This window comes from Pan troglodytes, chromosome 10, assembly GCF_028858775.2.
Source record: "Pan troglodytes isolate AG18354 chromosome 10, NHGRI_mPanTro3-v2.0_pri, whole genome shotgun sequence".
Classification (NCBI taxonomy): domain Eukaryota; kingdom Metazoa; phylum Chordata; class Mammalia; order Primates; family Hominidae; genus Pan; species Pan troglodytes.
The window spans coordinates 96,945,793-96,969,084 of record NC_072408.2 but is presented as its reverse complement, the minus strand read 5'-3'; positions in this window follow the sequence as shown (position 1 = coordinate 96,969,084).

Below are 23,292 nucleotides of genomic sequence, written 5' to 3'. Positions count from 1 at the left end.
TATATTAATGTTTTGAAAAGAATGTAAAGAGACACAAATGTGGAAGTGCATAGGTGCTTATATTTGCAAAAGGAAATCCTACTAAGGAAAACCAAAACTAAAATGATTACATGTAAGGACATGGAAAAATAAGAAAAGTCATGAGGAAAGAAGACTTTTATTAAGATACCTTGTTGTATGTTTTTATTTTAGAAGCCTAAAAATGTTAATTCCAAAATTAATATACATGAAAAAAAGCAAACCCTAAGAATGAAAAACAAATGGAAATAAATTAACTTAACCACATATCAAGTTGACATCATAGCCAAATGAGGAAAAAAAAATGTTTCATATCATTTGGGAGCATAGTAATTTGACTAAAAATTCTTGATAGAATAATTTTCATAAACAAATTGAGCTTTAAATAAATTTGAAACTTTACTAGTTTTAATATGATTTTATACATAGTCACATAAAGTTAATAAGTAATTATGCTAATGTTAAAAATGTTATTAGGAGCAAAGATTTTCTGTGTAACACTTTCAGTGTAAAAGATGACTGACTAGAGACACTGGACACCCACCCTTCCCAGAAATAATCAAAATTATGAATAGACAACCATACCTCAAATAGAACATCTAGGAGAAAACACTATAGTTCAACAGAGAAGTCATGGGAAACACCTAAAGCACAGGAGGAGAAAAAGGAAGCAGCCAGCTCCTCCAACATCAGCCAGGAGCTCAGAGGGGCTAGGCATTTTAGGGGAAACATAATTGAGAGAATGTCAGCAGTCCACATTTCCACTGTAGACTGCAGCAATCCAAACCATGAGTGGGCTCCTCTACCCACCTGAACTCTGCTGTAGAGAGCAAGAGAGTCAAAGCTGTGTTCTAGGGCCATGGATGGCAATCCCACACCACCAACACCAATGCACACTACTTAGGACCCAGAGGGTCATTCCACAACTGTTACTGCCATTACCCACACCATGCTGACTTCCCAAGGACCAGGGAATCCACTTACATGCCCAGCCCACAGTTGCCGATACCAGTATCCAAGCATACCATCTGGAGACCCAAGAATTAGCCCACCTGGTCCCACTAACACCAGCACCAGCATATGCCACCCTGGAGCCCAAGATCAGGCAAATTCTGCCTATTGCTGCCACTGCTTCTCAGCCCAATAAAGATGGGCAAACCTGGCATCCCTGTCCAAGGAAAACTTCACCATGACCTCCACTAATAATTACATCCTAAACCATTGAGGAAATCACAGATACCACTGACATTGTTTACAGAAAAAGGAATTATAAGAAATTACACTACCAGTTGCACCCCAAGTTAGTCAAAGTGCCATACCTTACCAACGCCATTGAGGCATCCTCAAGAGAAAATTCTCCCCAACAAAATCAAATTAAAAAAACTGAAAGAAGCAACTATTACACCAGAGGCGTAGACATCAACAGAAGGACAAAGGAAGCATGAAAATCAGGAAATATAACACCTCCAAAGGAATACCATAATTCTCCAGAAACAGATTCCAATTAAGGAAATTCATGAAATCCTAAAAAAGAAATTCAAAATTGTGAAACTAAAGAAGCTCAGGGAGAAACAAGAGAATTAAAACAAATATACAAAGAAAACAATTGCAGAACACTCAGGATATGAATGAGAAACTTGCCAAAGACAGATTTCAAAGGAACTACACACAATTTTAGAAATGAGGCATTCCTTGAATGACATACAAAATACACACAAAAGCTTCAACAATAGACTAGGTCAAACAAAAGAAACAATCTCAGAACTTGAAAACAGATCTTTTTAAATAACCCACCCAGACAAAAATAAAGAAAAAAGAATTTAAAACCTGAACAAATTCTTCATGCTATATGGAATACCATAAAGCAACCAAATATATGTGTTATCATCATCTCCAAAAGTGAGGAGAGAATGGAAGTTTTTCAAAACCTGTTCAGTGAAATAATAGATTAAAAAGTACAAAGTCTAGCAAGAGACTGAGACATCCAGATACAGAAGACCCAGTATTCCTAAACAGTACAATGCAAAAAGGGCTTCTCCATGTCACATTATAGTCAAACTGCATAAAGTCATTGACAATGAGAAAATTCTAAAACCTGCAAGAGAAAAGCATCTACTCACCTATAAATGAGCACCCATCAGATTAACAGTGTACTTCTTAGTAGAAAACTTATAGGCCTGGAGAGAATGGGAGGATATAATCAAAGTGCTGAAAGAAGAAAACTGCCACCCAAAGATACTATATTCAAGAAAATTATCTGTAATAAATGAAGGAGAAATAACTTCTTTTCCAGAAAGGCAAATGCTGAGATAATTCACCACCACTAGGCCTACCTTACAAGAAATGCTCAAGGGAGTCCTAAACCTGAACGTGAAAGGATGCCAGTTACCATCACAAAAACACACAACAATACAAAACTCACAAACAAAGCAAACACACAAATTAGAAACAAATAGACTCAAATGGTACCACCACAGAAAATCAACAAACCACAAGGACAGATAGTAAGAGAAAAAGACAGGAAAAAGGAGTATAAAAAACAACCAGAAAATAATTAAACCATATGACAGGAACAAAACATAAGCATCAATATTAACCCTAAACATATATGAATCATATTCTTCACTAAAAAGTTATAAACTGGTTGGATAATTTTTTTTTAATGATCCAATGATATGCTGCCTACAAGAAACTCACTTTGCCTGTAAAAACACATATAGACTCAAAATAAAGGGATAGAAAAGATACTCCACACAAATGGAAACCAAAAGCAAGCAGCAGTAGCTATACTTATATCAGATAAAATGGACTTTAAGTCAAAAACAGTAAAAACCAAAAAAGACAAAGAAGTTCACAATGTAATGAATATAATGATAAAAATACCAATCTATCAAGAAAACATAACAATTCTAAATACATAGGCACTCAACACTGGAACATGCGTATTTATAAAGGAAATATTACTAGATCTAAAAAGATATACTACAATACAATAATGTAAGGGACTGCAACACCCCCACTCTGAGCATTAAATAGATCACCTAGACAAAAAATTAACAAAAAGTTAGACTAAAGTGAAATTTATACCTATGGACCTAACAGACATTTACAGAACATTTATCCAACACCTGCAGAATACATATTCTTCTCATAAGCACATAAAACATTCTCCAGTACTAAGCATATGGTAAGCTACAAAATAAGTCTCAGCAAATTTTAAAAAATTAAAATCATGTCAAGTGTCTTCTCAAACCATAATAAAATAAAACTAGAAATCAATTTAAAAAATGAAATTTGGAACCATGCAAATGCATGGAAATTAACATGCTACTGAATGAAGAAATTAAAGTGGAAATCAAAAAATTTCTTGGAATAAATTAAAATTTAAAAACCAACATACCAAAACGTGTGTATCTCAGCAAAAGCAGTGCTAAGAAAAAAGTTTTTAGCAATAAGTACCTACATCTGAAAAAACAGAAAGACTTCAAATAAATAATTGAATGATGCACCTCAAGCAACAAGAAAAGCAAGAACCCAAATTAGAAGCAGAAAATAACAGACCAGAGCAGAAGTAAACAAAATAGAGACTATAAAAATTAAAAGGATGAACAAAATTAAAAATTAATTCTTCAAAACATAAAAAATTGATAGATCACAACTAGACTAAGTAAATAAAAGAGAAGACTCAGATAAATAAATTTTGAGATGAAAAAGTAAACATTAAAACTAATACTGCAGAAATAGAAAAGATTTTCAGACTCCATTAGGAACAACTATATGCTAAAAAATAAAACCTGGAAAATCAAGAGGGAATACATAAGATCCTGAAAATATGCAATCTACCAAGATTAAATCAGACATAAATAGAAGATCAGAACAGAACAATAGTGAATAATGAGATTGAACCCATAATAAAAATTCTCACAACAAAGAAAAGCCCAGGATATTGGATTCACTACAGAATTCTACCAAATGCTTATAAAAGAACTAGTATCAATCTGCCTCAAACGATTTCAAAAAAATTAAAGTTCTTCCTAACTCATTCTATGAGACCACCATTATTATGATACCAAAACCAGAAAAGGACATAACAACAAAAACTACAGGCCAATATCCTTGATAAACACAGATGCAAAAATCCACAACAAAATACTAGCAAACCATATTCAAAAGCACATCAAAAAGATAACACATGATCAACTGGGATTTCATTGTTGATACAAGCATGGTTCAACATATACAAATAAATAAGTGTGATACATCACATAAACAGAAGGAAAGACAAAAACCACATGATCATCTCAACAGATGCAGAAAAAGCATTTGACAAAATTCAACACCCTTCATGAAGAAAACTCTCAATAAATGAGGCATAGAAGGACCATACAATAACATAACAAAGATAATATATGACAAACTCACAGCTGACATCATACTGAATGAGGAAAACTTTAAAGCCTTTCCTCTAAGAACTGGAACAACACAAGAATGTCCACTTTCACCAATTCTATTCAACATAGTAATGGAAGTCATAGCCAAAGCAATCAGTTAAGAAAAAGAAATAAAATGTATCCAAATTAGAAAGGAGAAAGTCAAATTGTTTCTCTTTGAAAATGACATGATCATATATCTGGAAACACCAAAAGACTCCACCAAAAAACTCTTAGAAATGATAAACAAATTTAACATATAAAAATTAGTAGTGTTTCTATTCACCAATAATAAAATAGCCAAAAAAGAAATCAAGACAGCAATCCCATTTATAATAGCTACCAAAAATAAACTTAACCTAGAAGTAAATTTAACCAAGGATGTGAAAGACATCTGTAAGGAAAACTGTAAAACACTAATGAAAGAAATTGAAGAGAACACAAACAAATTGAAAGACATTCCATGCTCATAGATTGGAAGAATTAATATTGTTAAAATGACCATAGTGCCCAAAGCAATCTACAGATTCAATGCAATTTCTATCAGAAAAGAAATAAAGTCAATTTTTTCAGAAATAGAAAAGAACAATCCTAATGTCTGTATGGAATCAAAGAGAGTCTGAATAGCCAAAGCAATCCTGAACAAACAGAACAAAGCTGAAGGCATCACACTATCTCACTTCAAAATGTATTACAAGGCTCTAGTAACCAAAACAGCATGGTGTTTGTATAAAAGCAGACACATGAATATCTTATGTGGACAGTCCTGTAGGCCTCACTATTTCCTTGATGTATGAGGCAGAAAACAGTTTTAGAAATAGCCTCAGGAAGCAGTTTGAAAAGATTATTCATAGCCCACAAAGAAACAAACAAAAAGAAGCAGACACATAGTACAATGGAACAGAATAGAAAACCCAGAAATAAATCCATATATTTACAGTCAACAGATCTTCAACAAATCAAGAACATACATTAGGGAAAAACTGGATAACCTCACGAAGAAGAATGAAACTGGACGCCTAACTCTCCTCATATACAAAAATCAACTCAAGATGGATTAAAGACTTAAATGTAAGACCTGAAACTATAAAAACACTAGAAAAAATATAGAGAAAACTCTTCAGGACATTAGGCAATTATTGTACAGGTAAGACTTCAAGAGCAAAATCAACAAGAGCAAAAAACATAGACAAATTGGACTATATTAAACTAAAACAGCTTCTGCACAGCAAAAGTGACAATCAACAGAGTGAAGAGTCCATCTGTCAAATATGAGAAAATATTTTTAAGTAGCTGCTCTGACAGGAGATTATATCCAGAATATACAAGGAACTCAAATATCTCAACAGAAAAAAAAGATAATCCCATTAATAAATGAGCAAAGATAAATTTCCACATAACCAGAGAATTCTCAAAAGAAGACATACAAATGGCCAATAGATATGTTAAAGGAAAAAAAAAAAGCTCAACACTGCTGATCACAAGTGATGTGGTTTGGATCTGTCTGTCCAAATTTCATGTTGAATTGTAATCCCCCGTGTTGGCGGTGGAGCCTGATGAGAGGTGAGGTGATTGGACCATGGAAGCAGTTTCTCAAGAACGGCTGAGCACCATCCCATAGTGCTGTTCCCATGATACAGTTCTCATCAGATGTGGTTGTTTAAAAGTGTGTGGCACCTCCTCTCTCTCTTTACTGCTCCTGCTCCTGCCATGTAAGGTGTCTGCTCCCGCTTTGCCTTCCATTATGAGTAAAAGCTTCCTAATGCCTGCCCAGAAGCAGAAGCTACTATACTTCCTATATAGCCTGTGGAACTGAGTTAATTAACCTCTTTTCTTTATAAATTACCTAGTCTCAGGTAGTTCTTTATAGCAATGTGAAAACTGATTAATACAATGAGGGAAATACAAATCAAAACCACAATGAGATTTCATCTCACCCTGATAGAATGGCCATTATTAAAGAGACAAAAAATAAGAAGATGTTGGCAAGGATGAAGAAAAAATGGAACTCTCATAAGCTGTTGGTGGAAGTGTAAGTTAGCGCAATTGCTATGGAAAACAGCATGGACATTTCTCAAAAAGCTAACAGTAGAACTACCATGTGATCCAGCAATCTCACTGCTAGATATCTATCCAAAGGAAAAGAAGACAGTATATCAAAGAGATGCCTGTACTTAGATGCTTATTGCAGCACTATTCACAATAGAAAAGGTATGGCATTAACCTAAGTGCTCAACAACAGACAAATGTATAAGACAAATGTGGTATATATACATAATGGAATACTATTCAGCCATAAAAAAGAATGAAATTATGTCATTTGCAAAAATATGAATGGAACTGGAGGTCATTGTGTTAAGTGAAATAAGCCAGGCAAAGAAAGAAAAATACCGCATATATTTTTCCAAGACTGTGAGAGAACAAATTTCTATTGTTTTAATCCACCCAGTTTGCGGTACTTTGTTATGACAGCTCCAAAAAATTGATTTCCTTGTTCTTATTTCTGACCCACAAAAAGTGAAGATAATAAAGGTTTGCTGTTTCAAGATGCTATGCTGAGTTTTAGACTAAATTGTTATGCAGCAGTAGATAACTAATACACATATTGCTTTGAACTATATAAATGTGTGACAGTTCTAAGAGTAAAAGGTAAGGGAATGATACACAAATTTCAAAGTAGTGTTTACTTGTAGGAGGAAGGCAGACATGAGATAGAGGGGAATATATTTAACTATAGTGAAGATATGATAGTTCTTTTTTGCTTTTATTATTTTTAATTGACACATAGTAATTATACATATTTATGGGATACAGTGTGATATTTCAATACATGTATACAATGTGTAATGATCAAATCAGGATAATTAGAATATTCAGCACCTCAAAAACATATCATTTCTTTGTGTATGGGACATTCAAAATTTACTCTTCTCACTATTTGAAAATATACAATAAGTTGTTATTAATAAACTGTAGAACAATATAACCTATTCCTCCTAATTAGTGGTACTTTTGTATTTGTTAACCTACCTTTGGCTATCCTCTCTCCCCCTACCATTCCCCACCTCTAGTAACCACTATTCTTCTATTATACTTCTATGAGATCTACTTTTTAAGCTTCCACGTAAAAGTGAGAACATGAAATATTTGAGATATGCTAATTCTTAAATTTTTGAAGGGTTCAAAGGTGTCCATCTTAATGTTATGCTTTATAATATAGATATATTTATCAATATCATGTTGATTATGTCAATATTAAATTTTTAAAAATGTAACTATGTTGTTTAGAAAAATTAAAAAATTTAATACAGAAAATAACAAATCCTCTCTAGCCACCTGCTTTGTTTATAAAATAAAACTTGCTACATCTCAATTGGTTACTGCATATTGATTCTGAGTACCACAGAAATTAGGCACCATTTATTATTCATAATGTGCCAGCCTGACTGAATTCCAGATCCTTTAAATATGATATCTGGAATGATTACCAAGATGATAATTACCACTAGTTATTTTTATGGACTCAATGTTTGTGTCTACCCAAAATTCATGTGTTCAAGCCCTAAACCCCAACATGATAGTATTTGGAAATGGGGCTTTGGGAAATCAATTAGGATTAGATGATGTTATGATGGCGGGACCCTGGTCTGATGGAATTAGTGCTTTTATAAGAAGAGACACCAAAGAGTTTCTCTCTCCCCCTCCCTCTCTCCCTCCACCCTCCCCCCACCATTTGAAGATACAGTAAGATGAGAGCCACCAACAAGCCAAGACGAGAGGTCTCATAATAAAACCTACCTTGCCAGCATTTGATCTTGGACTTCCAGCCTCTAGAACTGTAAGAAACAAAAATTTCCATTGTTTAAGCCACACAGTCTGGGATATTTTGTTATGGCAGCCTGAGCAGACTAAGGCAGTTATCCTTAGCCTACACATTATAGATGAAGATGCTCATGCTCAGAGCTGGATTTGGCCAAGGCAACATATTCACTGTCACTGGAACTCCAGCTCAGATCTCTCATCAAAGCCAAAGGTCCCCATGGAGCCCTACCCCGGAACCAATATTCAACTTGACGGTGCCTGAAGCATGACATTTCCCCTTTACTATCATAGTTTATCCTTAATTTTGGAAACATGAGACATCATTTTATACAACTGCAGAACAAGTGTAGGAAGGTTCCTGGGTGGACTTGGATATTAAATGTACTTGGCCTTTTCTGACTCTTCCACCCAGGGCCAGCGTCATGGGCATGCAACCAGTGCAGCCACACATGGCCTAGAACTAGAAAGAATCTCTGCACTTGGAGTTTAATACTTTGTGGTCACCATCTTGAAATTCCTAATAATAATTTTCTGTTGAATTTGTGTTTTGTAAGTGAAATCCAATGAGACAATGGAACATGCATGATGGGCTTGGAGCCTTGACTACACACAGTTCGGCATTCCGGTCCCTTCCACCTTCCTGGAATAGGCTTTGAATAATCCACTTCCACACATCACTCTAGCAACTGCTGCGAGTCTTTGCCTTTGTGGGGTGTTAGAGAGGGTTGAGGTCAGATATTCATGTCCTGAACAGCAAATTATAAGACATGATGTGTGTGACAGTCTATGTCTGCTATGCAAGTATCCCTGTGCTCCAGGAAGGGTGATACTAGAGCATGTAAAAAACACAATGACAGGCCAAGGAAGAGATCTAGGAAGAAAGAAAAACGCTTTGTATTTTGAACACGGAACCGTGCATTTCTATTCTGCACTCAAGTTTCTATGAGTCTCTGATTCAGATTTTCTAGTGCTAAAGAAGACATGGTTCTGTCACATAGAAGATATTCAATTTCAACACAACAGATTGCATTCTAACTTCTGTTTTAAAAACTCTTTGTTTGTATACATGATTTCAGCTCTATCATTTGAAGCTTACACTGTCCAAATGGACAACCAGGAGGCAGCTTGCCAAGATGAAGAACATTCTATCTATTTAATTAGTGCTGGTTGCCAAAGGTTTCACATTCTCTGCCACTTCCAGACCAGGATACTGTACTTTCTGGTCTTCTTATTCTTGGATTGGAGCATTGGACTTCTTTTAGCCAATAAGTAGAAGATTGAAATAAAGTGCCACTTACAGGATAAGTATGTGTCATTGTGATAGCTCTCTTTTCTCTGTCATGGCAACCAGCAACACATAAAACCATGGTAAATTGTATTATTGTGAAAATAATTGTCTGTCTCTTACAGAGTCCCTCCTTAAAGTCCCCTTCCTATTAGAGGATTAGAAGTCCTCCCTAATGACGTCAAGCTTGAGCTGAACAATAGCCATGTATCAGTGAAATGTGAGTGGAAGCGATGTGTGCCCCTTCTGAGAAATTGCTTTAAGATCAACTACTTTGTTCAGCTGTTCTTTCTTTTTCTTCCAGGATATTAGCATGCCCAGATTCAAGGTACTCCTTTAGATTGGGCGCTGGAATGAAGACAAGATGAAGCAGATTATAGTTGGCCAAAATAAGACATTAATGTGAACAAGAAATAAACTGGTTTGCTGTAAATTACTGAGATTTTGAGGATGATTATTACTGCAGCATAATTTAGTGTATACTAACTGATATGAAGAGAGTAGTCATTCCACCCACCTGGATTTCTTAGGATCAGAGTGCAACTGGGGAGCCATGATGGATATGTAGCATAAGCAAGAATAAGTCCATGTTATGTTAAATCACAGAGATTTGGGTTGTTTATAACTTCTGCACAATCTAGATTAAACCAATGGTTATATAATCCATGATGTAAATGGCAATACTTCCATTTTAATAATGCTGCCTTATGAGAAAGTAGAAATATCCACATAAACATAATTATATATAAGAGTTTCAAAAGAAATGACCTACTCTCATTCCACAGGAATTTTCCCAGTGATTTTAAATTGTGCAGCATAATAAATAGGCAATTTTCTTTTCTAAATGAAAGCAGAGAAGAGAAAAGAAGAGAAAGGCAGAGGATGACACAGTATATCACTTATAGTAAGGATAAGTAAATACTACTTTGTGAAATTTTGTTTTAATTGTACATATATGAACAAGTGTGTATATATGACATTACAAGGTAAAGGGTATTTCTTACTGGGGATCATGGTAACGCTTGAAAACACTAATCGTGGATTACAGTATATTTAGACTTTATGTCTGGGAAAATTACAAATTAATAATTTTTTTTCTTCTTCTGACTTGATTTCATCTTCTAAACATTAGACAATGAATATGTACTAATTCTGTCAAAAAATAAAGTATATGTAATTTCATGTACATCTTAAGTTTTTGATTACTACATTGCCATTTAGATTGCATCCCTCTTCTCCTCCAGCTTCTCCTCTCTCCCCAATTTAAAAAGTAATGTTCTTGTTTTTTCTTTTATGAATGAAATGCTGCAAAGCATATTATATATCTTTAATCTGTCACTTACCATGATATTGCCCTCTGACAGCATTTATACTCAGGTGAAAAGATTCAGAGCTAGCTACCTAGAGTAACAGATCTCTAACTAGATGTGATAACTCTATCTATTGTGTTCAGATCAGTGGGAAAGAATATAGTGGAGTTACAGCTTATCTGCCTGCAATCACACACGTCTTTCAACTGATATCTATGCAACAGTCCTAAAAAGTTAGAAAGTTATCATTCATGTCTGTTGCAACAAAAACTTACTATCATTATCATCATCATCATTATTTTGCTTGGATTGGTGGGCTTAATTTTTATAAATTTGTTTATGGTTAAAAAGAAAACCCTATTCTCATTTGCATATAGTAATCAGGTGCTTGTTCTACTGCATTATCTGAAATACAGATATGAAAAGATGCCAGCATATATTTTTTAAAAAATTGGTCTTCAAAAGAAACTAACTAGAAAAGCACTGACCCTCAATTACTTGGAAAAACAAACAGATATGTTAGTCTACATACTTTTGAGAGATGTTTTATGTCTAAATATTGGATAAAAGAGCCAAGTGTCATGTCATAGAGGCAAGAGAAATGAGGAAAGAGATAGATGACTTTTTTGCAGCACTAGAAGCAGTGAAGTGGTGGGTAATAAGCTGTGTATATTGGTTGTTCTATTCATAGCTAGGAATATACACAGCGAAAACAAATCCAGATACACAAAGTTGCAACAGAGCCATTCCATTGGACCAAAACATGCCTTCACAGCCTTTATGACTTTAATATACCTTCGAGAATGTTAAAAAAATAATTCCCATATAGATTACTTTTTCCTTTGAGGGGAGGGCACGGAATGTAGTAACGTATTGGTTCATAGTCATCGCTACAATCCATGAGAAATTCTTTTCTGCACTTCTCATCTGCCCACATAATTCAGCACTCTCTATTTAAACAATCTCTCTTTCCCCACTTGGAGAAGATCCTTGAGTCTTAGATTTGCCTTTGAAGCTTTCAAGCAAGTGATGTATTGAAAAGATATATTGAATGCTGTGTTAATCAGGACAATTTTGACTGCAAAAGACTGAAAGTCAGCCGTCCTCTGGATGGGCGCTAGGGGGGGCAGGCAGGTAGAAGCCACTTATTGGTTCAGGTTTGACTTTGACTGACTGGATTCAGCATTTCAAACATGTCTCCTCTCTTTGGTTGTGCTTTCCACATGGCAGGCTGTGCATCTGCAAAATGACTTAGCAGCCCAGGGGTGCTATCTGGCCAGTTTAGTAATACCCTCAAGAGTATTCTTTTTTTCCTTGATACTCTCTGCAACTGTGGCCTCGCTTAGGTCCCATGTGCTCTCAAAACAATTACTGTAGCTGAAGGTTACGATTCTGTCATTTACCAGGTCCATCGTCCCTTTGACACTGAATGGCTTCAGACCCTCTTGAAGAACATGTGCCAAGATTGGGGGCTGGTGATTTACCAAAGGAAAATCCTGTTGCTCTTATCAGAATAAGGGCAACAATAATACTAGATGTCCTCCACAGTTACTTACAACGTTTGAGGCACTGTTTCATCTCTGATTACTCTATTCCACAATCAGCTTGACACTAGCATTCTTCTCTGGATGAAAATCAAGACAAATTTGGCCAGTAGCCCAAAGATCCTTAGAATCAAGGAGCTGGAATAGAACTTTCTCTGGCTTGATCCCTTCAATTACCAATAAAAGGACTGAGACCAACAGAGGTTAAGTGACTTACCCAAAGTTATAGACTTAATTTATCAGGGCTGGGCCTAGGCTTCTACATCTTTTGACCTCCAATCCTCAGTCTTCATCTTTACATTATGTGCAGTTATCACAAAACCACTGGCTAATTTGAGGGGATATATTGGAATGGAGGCTGACAATTGAAATTTTCATAGAATTGGTGAATATTAGATGTGGGAGTAGATGGGACCTAGACAGCTCTGGGAGGCCAGACAGCACAAAGCACATAAACCATCACATAACAAGAATCACCTGGCTCATACCTGGCCATTAAGATAAGTATATTTCAGACATTTTATGCCCCTGTGTCACTTGCTGTGCATTCACAGTCTTGAAGAAAGTTTCCAGCTGAGCAAAGGTAAATCATTTTCCTTCTCCTAGTTGTACCAGGCAGATGGAGAAAGAATTTTGGCCTTTGGACTTCCAAAGGAGCTAAGTTATTTACATTTGGATTTACCATTCTGTAAAAGCAACACAAACTGCAGGTGGGGTGGTTCCCCAAAGGAAGCCGAGGTATATACTGGGATATATGCTGGGGGCCCTCAATCCAACATACAAATGTCCTTTAAAAGGAAGTGTATGAAGAAATAACAAAAATGTCTTTGGTATCATTATAGATCAAGAAATCAACACTGTCAATATAAAATAAGGAAGTACCTCCCCAGGAACTGACAACTTACGTGAGATGGACCGGCTTTGAACTCTTCCTCAAATTCCTTTCATTAGAATTCTAGGTGTGGCATTCAGCAATTCATGTACAAACAGAGAGGATTAGCAAAAGCAAAGCTTAAATGAAACCACCCTATGCACTCTTTTTTTTTTTCTTAGAAGCCTTAAAATATTTTGCTTTGGCTACCAGAAAATTTTATTGAGCCGCTCTTTTAGTTACACACACATACACGCATGGAGTTGATAACACTACAGCAATGAGCAAAAAAAGTAATCAGACTGGTAACACATCCTCCCATCTTAATAAACAGTGTACTCAAGTACAATATAAATCATTTGTTTTCACTGTATTTGCACAGAGAAGATAACACACATCAGGATTATGCTCACTTCATTACACTGGAGTGAATCTTTTCCTGTCCTTGATAATTGCCATTTCAAGGAGAATTCTTTTTGTTTGTTTTTTTTTTCAATTGTGTGTGTGTGTGTGTGCATGCTTGCACATGTGTGCTTCCTATAATAATTAAAGAGCTAAGTAAGCAGCTGAATAAATAATAGAGAGAAAAGGAACCGAGCTTTGTTAAGCTATCTCATAAAGCTTACTACTGGTTCCTTTTCTGAAGTTAAATCATATTAATGTATCACAATCCGCATGTTTCTAAATTCCTGTTGCATCACAGAAAATGGCATTCTGATGAAGGTACCACGCGCCCCACACTGGTATGTTCCTGAGGCAGCTGAAGGCTAGCAATTCCATAACCATAACCGCCTGATGTTAATATCCTAAGCCAGTCTTTAAAGGCTTCTTCGCTTGCCTGTCAGCTGCCCACCTCAGGCAACAGGCAGCATCCCACACCCTGGCAGCACAAGTGGATTTGTCAGCTCCAGCAAGTGCCACATTCAGCATTCTCTGCCACAGTCTGTGCATGCACATTGTTCTTTGGAGAGCTTTGCTCTGGGTCTTCAGTCCCTTGAAGGCAACTACAGTTCCGATCATTACCAGACAAAATACTCAGAGAGTGAACAGAGCCTTCTGGAAATGCAGATATCTCACAGAATTAATACAACTCCAAAGAATGGCTTTTTGAAGTAATGGGATACAAAATCCAAACTCTAAGTATTTAGCTGAAAAAGAGCTAAATACTGACCCTTTATTCACTAGGCCTCCAATTTTCATTCTGCACTACTAAAATATAAACATTGTTTTAAAAGTAAAATATTCATTGTCTTCTATAGTTACCACCTGTAGGGTGTTTTAAGAAGAAATTTCAGAAACCCTATGAAGGAATCCAAGAAGAAAATGTACTGGGAAAACATGCAAGGAATTTATTTACTTTAGGAGCAAAAGCCTCACTCAAAATTTTTTAAGTTTTGGAAATTGGATAAATAATTATTTAGTTTAGCTCAACAGAAAAACTATTGTCCAGTATATATTTTTTAACTTTTATTATAAGTTCAAGGGTACATGTGCAAGTTTGTTACATAGGTAAACTTGTATCATGGGGGTTTGTGGTACAGATTATTTCATCATCCAGGTATTAAACCTAGTACCCACCAGTTATTTTTTCTGATCATCTCTCTCCTTCCACCTTCCATTCTTTGATAGGCCCCATTGTCTCTTGTTTCCCTCTATGTGTCCATGTGTTCTCCTCATTTATCTCCCACTTATAAGTAAGAACATGTGGTATTTGGTTTTCTGTTCCCGCATTAGTTTGCTAAGGATAATGGCCTCCAGCTCCATCCATGTTCCTGGAAAGGCCATGATCTCATTCTTTTTAATGGCTTCATAGTATTCCATGATATGTGCCACATTTTCTTTATCCAGTCTATCATTTATGGGAATTTAGGTAGATTCTAAGTCTGTGCTATTGTGAACAGTGCTGTAAATGAGCATACAGAACATACACATTCATGTGTCTTTATGATAGAACGATTCATGTTCTTTTGGGCATCTACCCAGTAATGGGATTGCTGGGCTGAATGGTAGTTATATTTTTAGGTCTTTAAGGAATCACCACACTGTTTTCTACAATGGTCGAACAAATTTACAATTCCACGAACAGTGTGTTATAAGCATTTCTTTTTCTCCACAACCTAGATAGCACTTTTTAAAAATTTTTTTTAATTTTTAATAATAGCCTTTATGATTGGCATGAGATGGTATCTTATTGTGGTTTTGATTTGCACTTCTCTAATGATCAGTGATGTTGGGCTTTGTAAAACGGGCTTGTTGGCTGCATATGTGTCTTGAAAAGTGTCTGTTCATGTCCTTTACCACTTTCTAATGGGGTTCTTTTTTTTTCTCTTGTAAATTTGTTTAAGTTCCTTATAGATGCTGGATATTAGACCTTTAAGAGAAGCATAGTTTGCAAAAGTTTTCTCCCATTCTGTAGGTTGTCTGTTTACTCTGTTGATAGTTTCTTTTGCTGTGCAGAAACTCTTTAGTTCAATTAGATCCCATTTGTCCATTTTTACTTTTGTTGCAATTGCTTTTGTCTTCTTCGTCATGAAATCTTGCCCATTTCTAAGTCTCAAATGGTATTGCCTAGGTTGTCTTCCAGGGATATTATAGTTTTGGGTTTAACATTTAAGTCTTTAATCCATTTTGAGTTGATTTTTCTATATGGTATAAGGAAGCAGTCAGGTTTCAATCTCCTGTGTATGGCTAGCTAGTTATCCCAGCACCATTTATTGAATAGGAAGTCCTTTTCCCATTGCTTGTTTTTGTCAGCAGCTTTGTCAAAGATCAGATGGTTGTAGGTGGGTGGCCTTCTGTCTGGGTTCTCTATTCTATTCCATTGGTCTATGTATCTGTTTTTGTACGACTGCTATGCTGTTTTTGTTATTGTAGCCCTGTAGTATAGTTTGAAGTTGGGTAGCATGATGCCTCCCACTTTGTTCTTTTTCCTTAGGATTGCCTTGGCTATTCAAGCTCTTTTTTGTTCCATATGAATTTTAAAATAGTTTTTTTCTAGTTCTGTGAAAAATATCATTGGTAGTTGGATAGGAATAGCATTGAATGTATATATTGCTTGGGCAATATAGCCACTTTAACGATATTGATTCCTCTTATCCATGAGGATGTAATGTTTTTCCATTTGTTCGTGTCATCTCTGATTTCTCTGAGCAGTGTTTTGTAGATCTCCTTGTAGAGATCTTTCACCTCCCTGGTTAGCTGTATTCTTAGGTATTTTATTTGTTTTGTGGCAATTGTGAATGGGACTGCATTCTTGATTTGGCTCTCAGCTTGACTGTTCTTGGTGCATAGGAATGCTAGTTATTTTTGTATGTTGATTTTGTATCCTGATAATTTACTGAAGTTGTTTATCAACTTAATGAGCTTTAGAGCCAAGTCTATGGAGTTTTCTAGGTATAGGATCATGTCATCTGCAAACAGAGATAGTTTGACTTTCTCTCTTCCTATTTGGATGCCCTTCATTTCTTTCTCTTGCCTGATTGCTCTTGTCCAGTATATTTTAAACAGAGTAATACCCAGTATTTTTCTTCTTGTTTCTTTAAAATCAACATACCTCAAACAAACATAAAGGTATTCCCTATTTCCCCAAATGTGTTTGTTCTATTAACTTCTACCTAAGTTATAAAATCACCATCCCTCAGTAATCCAGTATGAAAATCTCAAATCTATAAAATCATCAAACAAAAATTCTTCATCTCGCTATCAAAAAGGTCATCAAGTTTTTTCAATTCTGCCTCCTTTGCATTCATCCCTCTCTATCTGTGGCTGTCAGTGCTTTAATAAAGGCCATTCTCATATGTCTCCTGGATTATAGTAATACCCCCCACCGAAAAAAGCATCATACTGCCTCCAATCCTTCCCATCTACAACAATTAATCTTCCACACTGCTTTCAGAGTGAGTTTTCCTAGAACACAGAAGCACACCCATCACTTGCAGCTTGAAATCCTTACCACAATATTCACACCTCTTGATTTCCGAGAGCCAGGCAACCTATCCAATGTTATATTCACCTTTCCACCCACCAACTACACTTCATTAGGATGCAGTATTTCTTTCCTGAATATGCTATGTGTTCTGAAGCCTCTCTGTTTTTGCCTTGTAACAGGAAGAGTCTTACCAAGAAAGAAAAATTTGGACAGGAAAAGTTTAATATAAAGAATGATTAACTATAACAGAGGATTTGAGTTATAGTAGATTGGCTAGAAAAAAGAAAAGCAAACTCTAGAGAATATAGAAATAGCAGCTATAAGGAAAAGCCATCACCTCCAGGACAGAGACAGAGCAATGAGGAAGCCCACCTCTGCCAAACGCTGAGATCCAGAATTTGTTGGAGAGTGCATGGCAATGAATCAGGGATGGCACAGAAGTCATCGAGCTAGAGAAATTTGCTGGAAATTCACTCTCTGGGACTTGCTGAGTAAGTCACTCATAAGAACGTGTCTCGCCAGAGGCACTGTGCTATGAAATGACCACAAGGTATTGCTTTGGGGAGCTGCAGCTTTGTGGGTACTGCTGGCTACTGTGCTCTACAGAAGCTGAAAGCTGCAGAAGCCATAAGGGCACCTGTTCGGCCAACCCCCTGGAACTATAAAGCAAAATCTTTTCCCCTTCACAGTTTCTCTAGCATCTACTATTGACAAAGCTTAATGTCTTTCCAGCTGACAATGGAAAATTATTAAAGCACCCATTTCATTGCTATAAGCAACAAATTGTGAAAAGCCTGCTAAGTATGAACATAGACCCAAGAGGCAATAAGTCAGTAACTGGCATATGCGCTTATCTTTCTCTCAGCATGGAATACCCTTCCCTTATTGTCTAGTTAAAGTGCTCCCTCTTTGCTAAAGCCTTTTCCCACCATCACACTCTGATCCCAAACAAAATTAAACAATTCTTTGGAATGTTGTCCATATCATTAAAGCAAACTGAATCAAAATTCATTTACGTGACTCTCTCCTACTATTTATTTTTTTCTGTGAGATTTTCAAGGACAAGAACTGTGACTTATGCATCTAGGTCTCACAGCCTCTCACATAAGATCCAAAATCAGAACAAGCTCTCAATGAATTTCACAATACAAAAGAAAATAGAGGAACTAGAAATTGCCAGACAATAAAAATAGTTTCAGTTGCTATTCATCACTCCTTTTAGTTAGATGAACCCAGAGATCTCAAATATTTTTGTCCTTTACCAGCCAAGGCCCAGGGAGGTCAAGTAACTTATAAAATATTATATAATTAGTCAGTGGCAAAGTAAAGACTGCAACCCAATTGACAGATAAGACCTCAATTCCAATGGTTTCTTCATCCTTTCATAATACTTTCTACTAGGAAATAAAATTCACACACTATATTATACTTAGATTTTTATTTCTCCATAATTGGTGATTTAAGTTGCCAGATTTCTATCAATAACTTATTCATCTTCTTGATATTCAAAAATGGGATCATGAAATAGGAAAACATATAGATCATGTCCCTACATACTCTATGCTCTGCTCTACAGATTGGCTCATCACTTTTTCCTCTGTTTGTAATTCTTCCTACACCTTTTCATCTGTCTTCATTAAGGCTCTCTATAGTTGAAATAATAGACACACATTAACTCTAGCTTAATTAATGGGGATAAAGTAAGTCTCATAATGCAGTGAAAATAAAATCTGAAAAATATATAAAGACCATAACACTCTGTGTGTGTGTCTCTTCTCTTTTCTTTTCATCTACACTTCTTACATATTCTTCACTCTTCTCTTTACATCTAACCAGCCTGCCCTGCCTCTCTATGTTCATGACAAAATAATAACAAAGTTGTCCTGAACTCCAAGTTAACATTTTCTAAAAGGATCAGGACCTGCCACTATCTGCCTGGGATTTTGAAATTGCAACTACAAATCTCAGGAGGACAATATTGATTAGATCATTTTGGATCAGGATGTCAATTCAAATCCAATCAACTGTAGGTGGTGGGCTAATGTGGCAATCTATTCTGTCTACCTGTCAACACACACATAAATGCAAAGCAAGTGTCTCATCTAACGGAATAGAAAAGGTATCAGTCTGACAGGAGGAGGCTGTGATCTAAGTCAGAACTTCTGCGTTTACTCTATTTTACTATTGAAATCCTATATCATTTTCAGGCCCAGTTTAAGTGCCTAAAATGATCCCCAGTAACCAGTCTTGCCTGAATCTAGGAAACAAAATTAGTTACTTCTGGTTGTTGTGCCTCTGTTATAAGATTCAATTCATTCTGCAAATTATTATATATTTTTGCCTACATATCTATCTTTTCCAGCCATTTGAATTGTCTTTTTATTCCCCAAAGTACTTAGAACAATACCATTAGATAGTATGTGTGACATAGTATCAATTGCACACTGAAAGAGTCTCTGAGCACATATGATGTATTCATTAATTACTTTAATAATTACTTATTGAGCATATACTATGTTCCAAACCCTGTGGTAGATACCATATACATGCATAGTAATGAACAAAACAGTTCACCTGTATGAAGTTCATTCTCTTCTGTAAAGTTTAAACTATGAAAAGGCTTTAAGATAGCTTACTAGAGGCATCTGACACTTGCCTCCTCCACAAAGAAGAACAAAAATAGCAAGTAGCTAATCACACTTTAAATAAAGCATCTAAGAAAGAACACTGGAATTCAAGAGAGAAATGACAGGAAACACCTGACGCACAGAAGGAGCAGGAGTCAAGGCAGCCAGCTTAGCCAAGATTGGCTGGAAGCCAGCAGAGGCTCCCTCGTGCAGGCAAAGTGTAAGTGAGAGATTCCCAGTGGTCTGCCTTCCCACTGTGGACTCCTGCAATGTTGCCACTAGAAAATCCCTTGATGGTTCTGAGAATAGCATAGGCACCTTCCTGGAACCTGCATGATGGCATTGCTCCAGAGAGGGAGCTTATGCCAGATTCCACACATCCTAAGTTATAGGCAGCTGCAGCATGGCACTATTTTGAGAGCCCAGCCCCCACTATACTGCATCCTGCCCTGGAGCCCAACATCCCTGCATCTCCATATTCCTGGAGCCTCAATAACATCCCCTCTATGTTCATCCAGAGGTCTGCACAGCACAATACCTGTCAGACCCAGCAGAGCAGCAGGATCCCCAGGACTCTAGCAAACACAGTGTCCTGCACCATGGGGAATGGATGGTACAGTGTGCTGGGAGGCTACATCTGGGACAAAGGGAGCCAAATCACATACTCCCTGGACTCAGAGAACCACCCACCTGGGATTACTACCACAGAAAGCAATCCAAACCCACCCCAGCAGCAGTGATGCTGCACACACACTCTGAGGACAGGCTCTACTGTCACCCAACTCAAATGCCACTACTGCTGCTGGGGACCAAAGTGCACATCACTAGCAGCGACCCACCCTCCCCACTAGCAGGACTGCTGTCATCCACTGGCATGTACCTTGAGGACTAGTTTACCCCACTGCTGATGCTTCCACAGGGGGCTAAAGAGCACACCCCAAAGAGCCTGAGAATTATCTGCCCATGGTTACAGTCAAGGTTAGCAACTCTGCTCCCCTTCCCCAAGTAGCAGGACTATAGGGAATTTGCATGCTATCTGAGAACAGACTCCCCCTACATTCCACCAATGCTGCTGCAGCCACATAAGCACTCTGCAGAGGAGCCTGAGATCACCCCAATCAGCCCACCACAGCCAGCATCCAAATGCACCACCAGTGGGCCTAAGGACAGGCTTTCTCAGCCTGGTACTGCTCTCCATCCAGTATCCAAGCACATGGCACAAAGGCTTAGGGATTGCACTGCTCTGTCCACCACCACCGGCATCTGTGCATTCCTCCTGGGGACCTGAGAATGTGTTCACCCAACCTGCCACTACTGTCACAGCAAGATGCTGTCACCCATATGTGCCACCTAGAGACTGGCACACTCAGCAAACTGCAGCCGCTGCTAACACAAACATCTGCTGCTTCAGAGCCCAGGGGTTGACTCACCACCACTACTTCCATCTCTTTATGCCATAGACATAATGCAGGAGAACAAAGACCTGCCATCTGCCCAGCCCACCACTGCCACTGCCAGCATCCCAGCAAGCTAGAAGGCCAAAAGTAGGCCCATTTGCACCCACTAAAACTCTGTATGCTGACTAGGGGCCCAAGGTCACACATGCATAGCCCACCACTGTCACCAATGGGGCCCAAAGACCAGCCCGCTTTGCATCTTCATCCTCAGCAAAACCCCAACACAGCCTCCACTAACAACTGCAGCATAAGCCACAAAAAAAATCACAAGCACCACTAACATTGTTTGTAGCCAAAGAAATCATACAGACTACACTACTGCATGCATCCAGAATTAAAGATAAAATGTCCTACCCAACAAACACCATAGATACATCTCCAGGAAAAATATTTCCCATGAAAACTAATCCTCAAAATTTGTAGAAACAACTATGACACCAGATATCAATGTAGGGACTCAAGAAACACAAAAAAGAAACAAAGAAAATTACACTTCCATAGAAACACAATAATTATTCAGCAACAGATTCTAAAGAAAAAATAATTTTATGAAATCCCAGGAAAAGAATTCAAAATAATAATATTTAAAAAGCCCTGTGAGATACAGAAAAACAAAACAGATAAACAATACAAAGAAATCAGATTAAAAATTCAGGACATGAGTGAGAAATTTATCAGAGAGATAGATATCATTTAAGAAACCAGAAATAAGATGTCCTAGAGCTGAAGAATTCAGTGAATGAAACAAGAAATTCATTTGAGAGTTTCAGCAATAGACAAGAGTAAGCAGAAGAATCTCAGAACTTGAAGACAGTCTTTGGAAATAACTCTGTAAAACTAAAAACAAACAAACAAAAAACACCCCAAAACAAACAAAAACAAAGAATAAAATGCATGAAACAGCCTATGTGACATATGGGACACTATAAAGCAACTAAATATGTAAATTTTGGATATTTCAGAAAGTGAAGAGACCAAAGTCATGGAAAATCTATTTAATGAAATGATAACTGAAAACATCCCCAGTCTAGCAAAAGATTTAAACATTCAGGTACAGGAAGCTCAGAGATCTCCAAATAGATGCAACCCAAAAAGTTACATTTTGTCCTTTCCCTGACACACTATAATCAAGTTGTCAAAAATCAGGTAAAGAGAGAATTATGAAAATAGCAAGTGTCTAGTCATTTATAAGGGAAACCCCATCAGACTAACATCAGATATCTCAGCAGAAACCTTACAGGCCAGGAGTGCTGGAAAAAAAGGCCTACAAACCAAGAATACCATGCCCAGAAACATTTACCCTTCATAAATAAAGGAGAAATAAGGTCTTTCTCAGACAAGCAAAAACTGAGGTAATTCATTACTCCTAGACCAACTCTACAATATATGCTTCAGGGAGTCCTACACCTGAAAGTGAAATGACAGATCAATTATCATGAAAATCCACAAAAGCATAAAATGTACTGCCAAAGCAAACATACAAAAGAAGAAGAGAAAGGACATAAATATTACCACCACAGAAAATGACCAAACCACAATGATAAATAAGAGAGAAATAAAGAAACAAAGAATATACAAAACAACCATAAAACCAACAACAAAATAATGGGAATAAGTACTCATCTACCAATAATAACCTTGAATGTAAATGAATTTTCCACTTAAAAGATACAGACTGGCTGAATGGATTTTTTTTTTAATGACCCAACTATATGCTGCCTATAAAAAACTCACTTCTCTGTGAAGACACATAAGACTCAAAGTGAAAGGATGGAAAAAGATACTCCACACAAATGGAAATTAAAAGCAAGCAGGAGTAGCTATACTTATATCAGATAAAACAGACTTTAAGTCAAAAACAGTAAAAAAAAAAAGACAAAAGCTCATTAAAGAATGAAAAAGTAATCAATTCATTAAGAGGATGTGACTATTCTAAGTTTATAATGCACCCAACACAGAGCACCCATATTCATAAAGCAAATATTACTGGATCTAAAGAA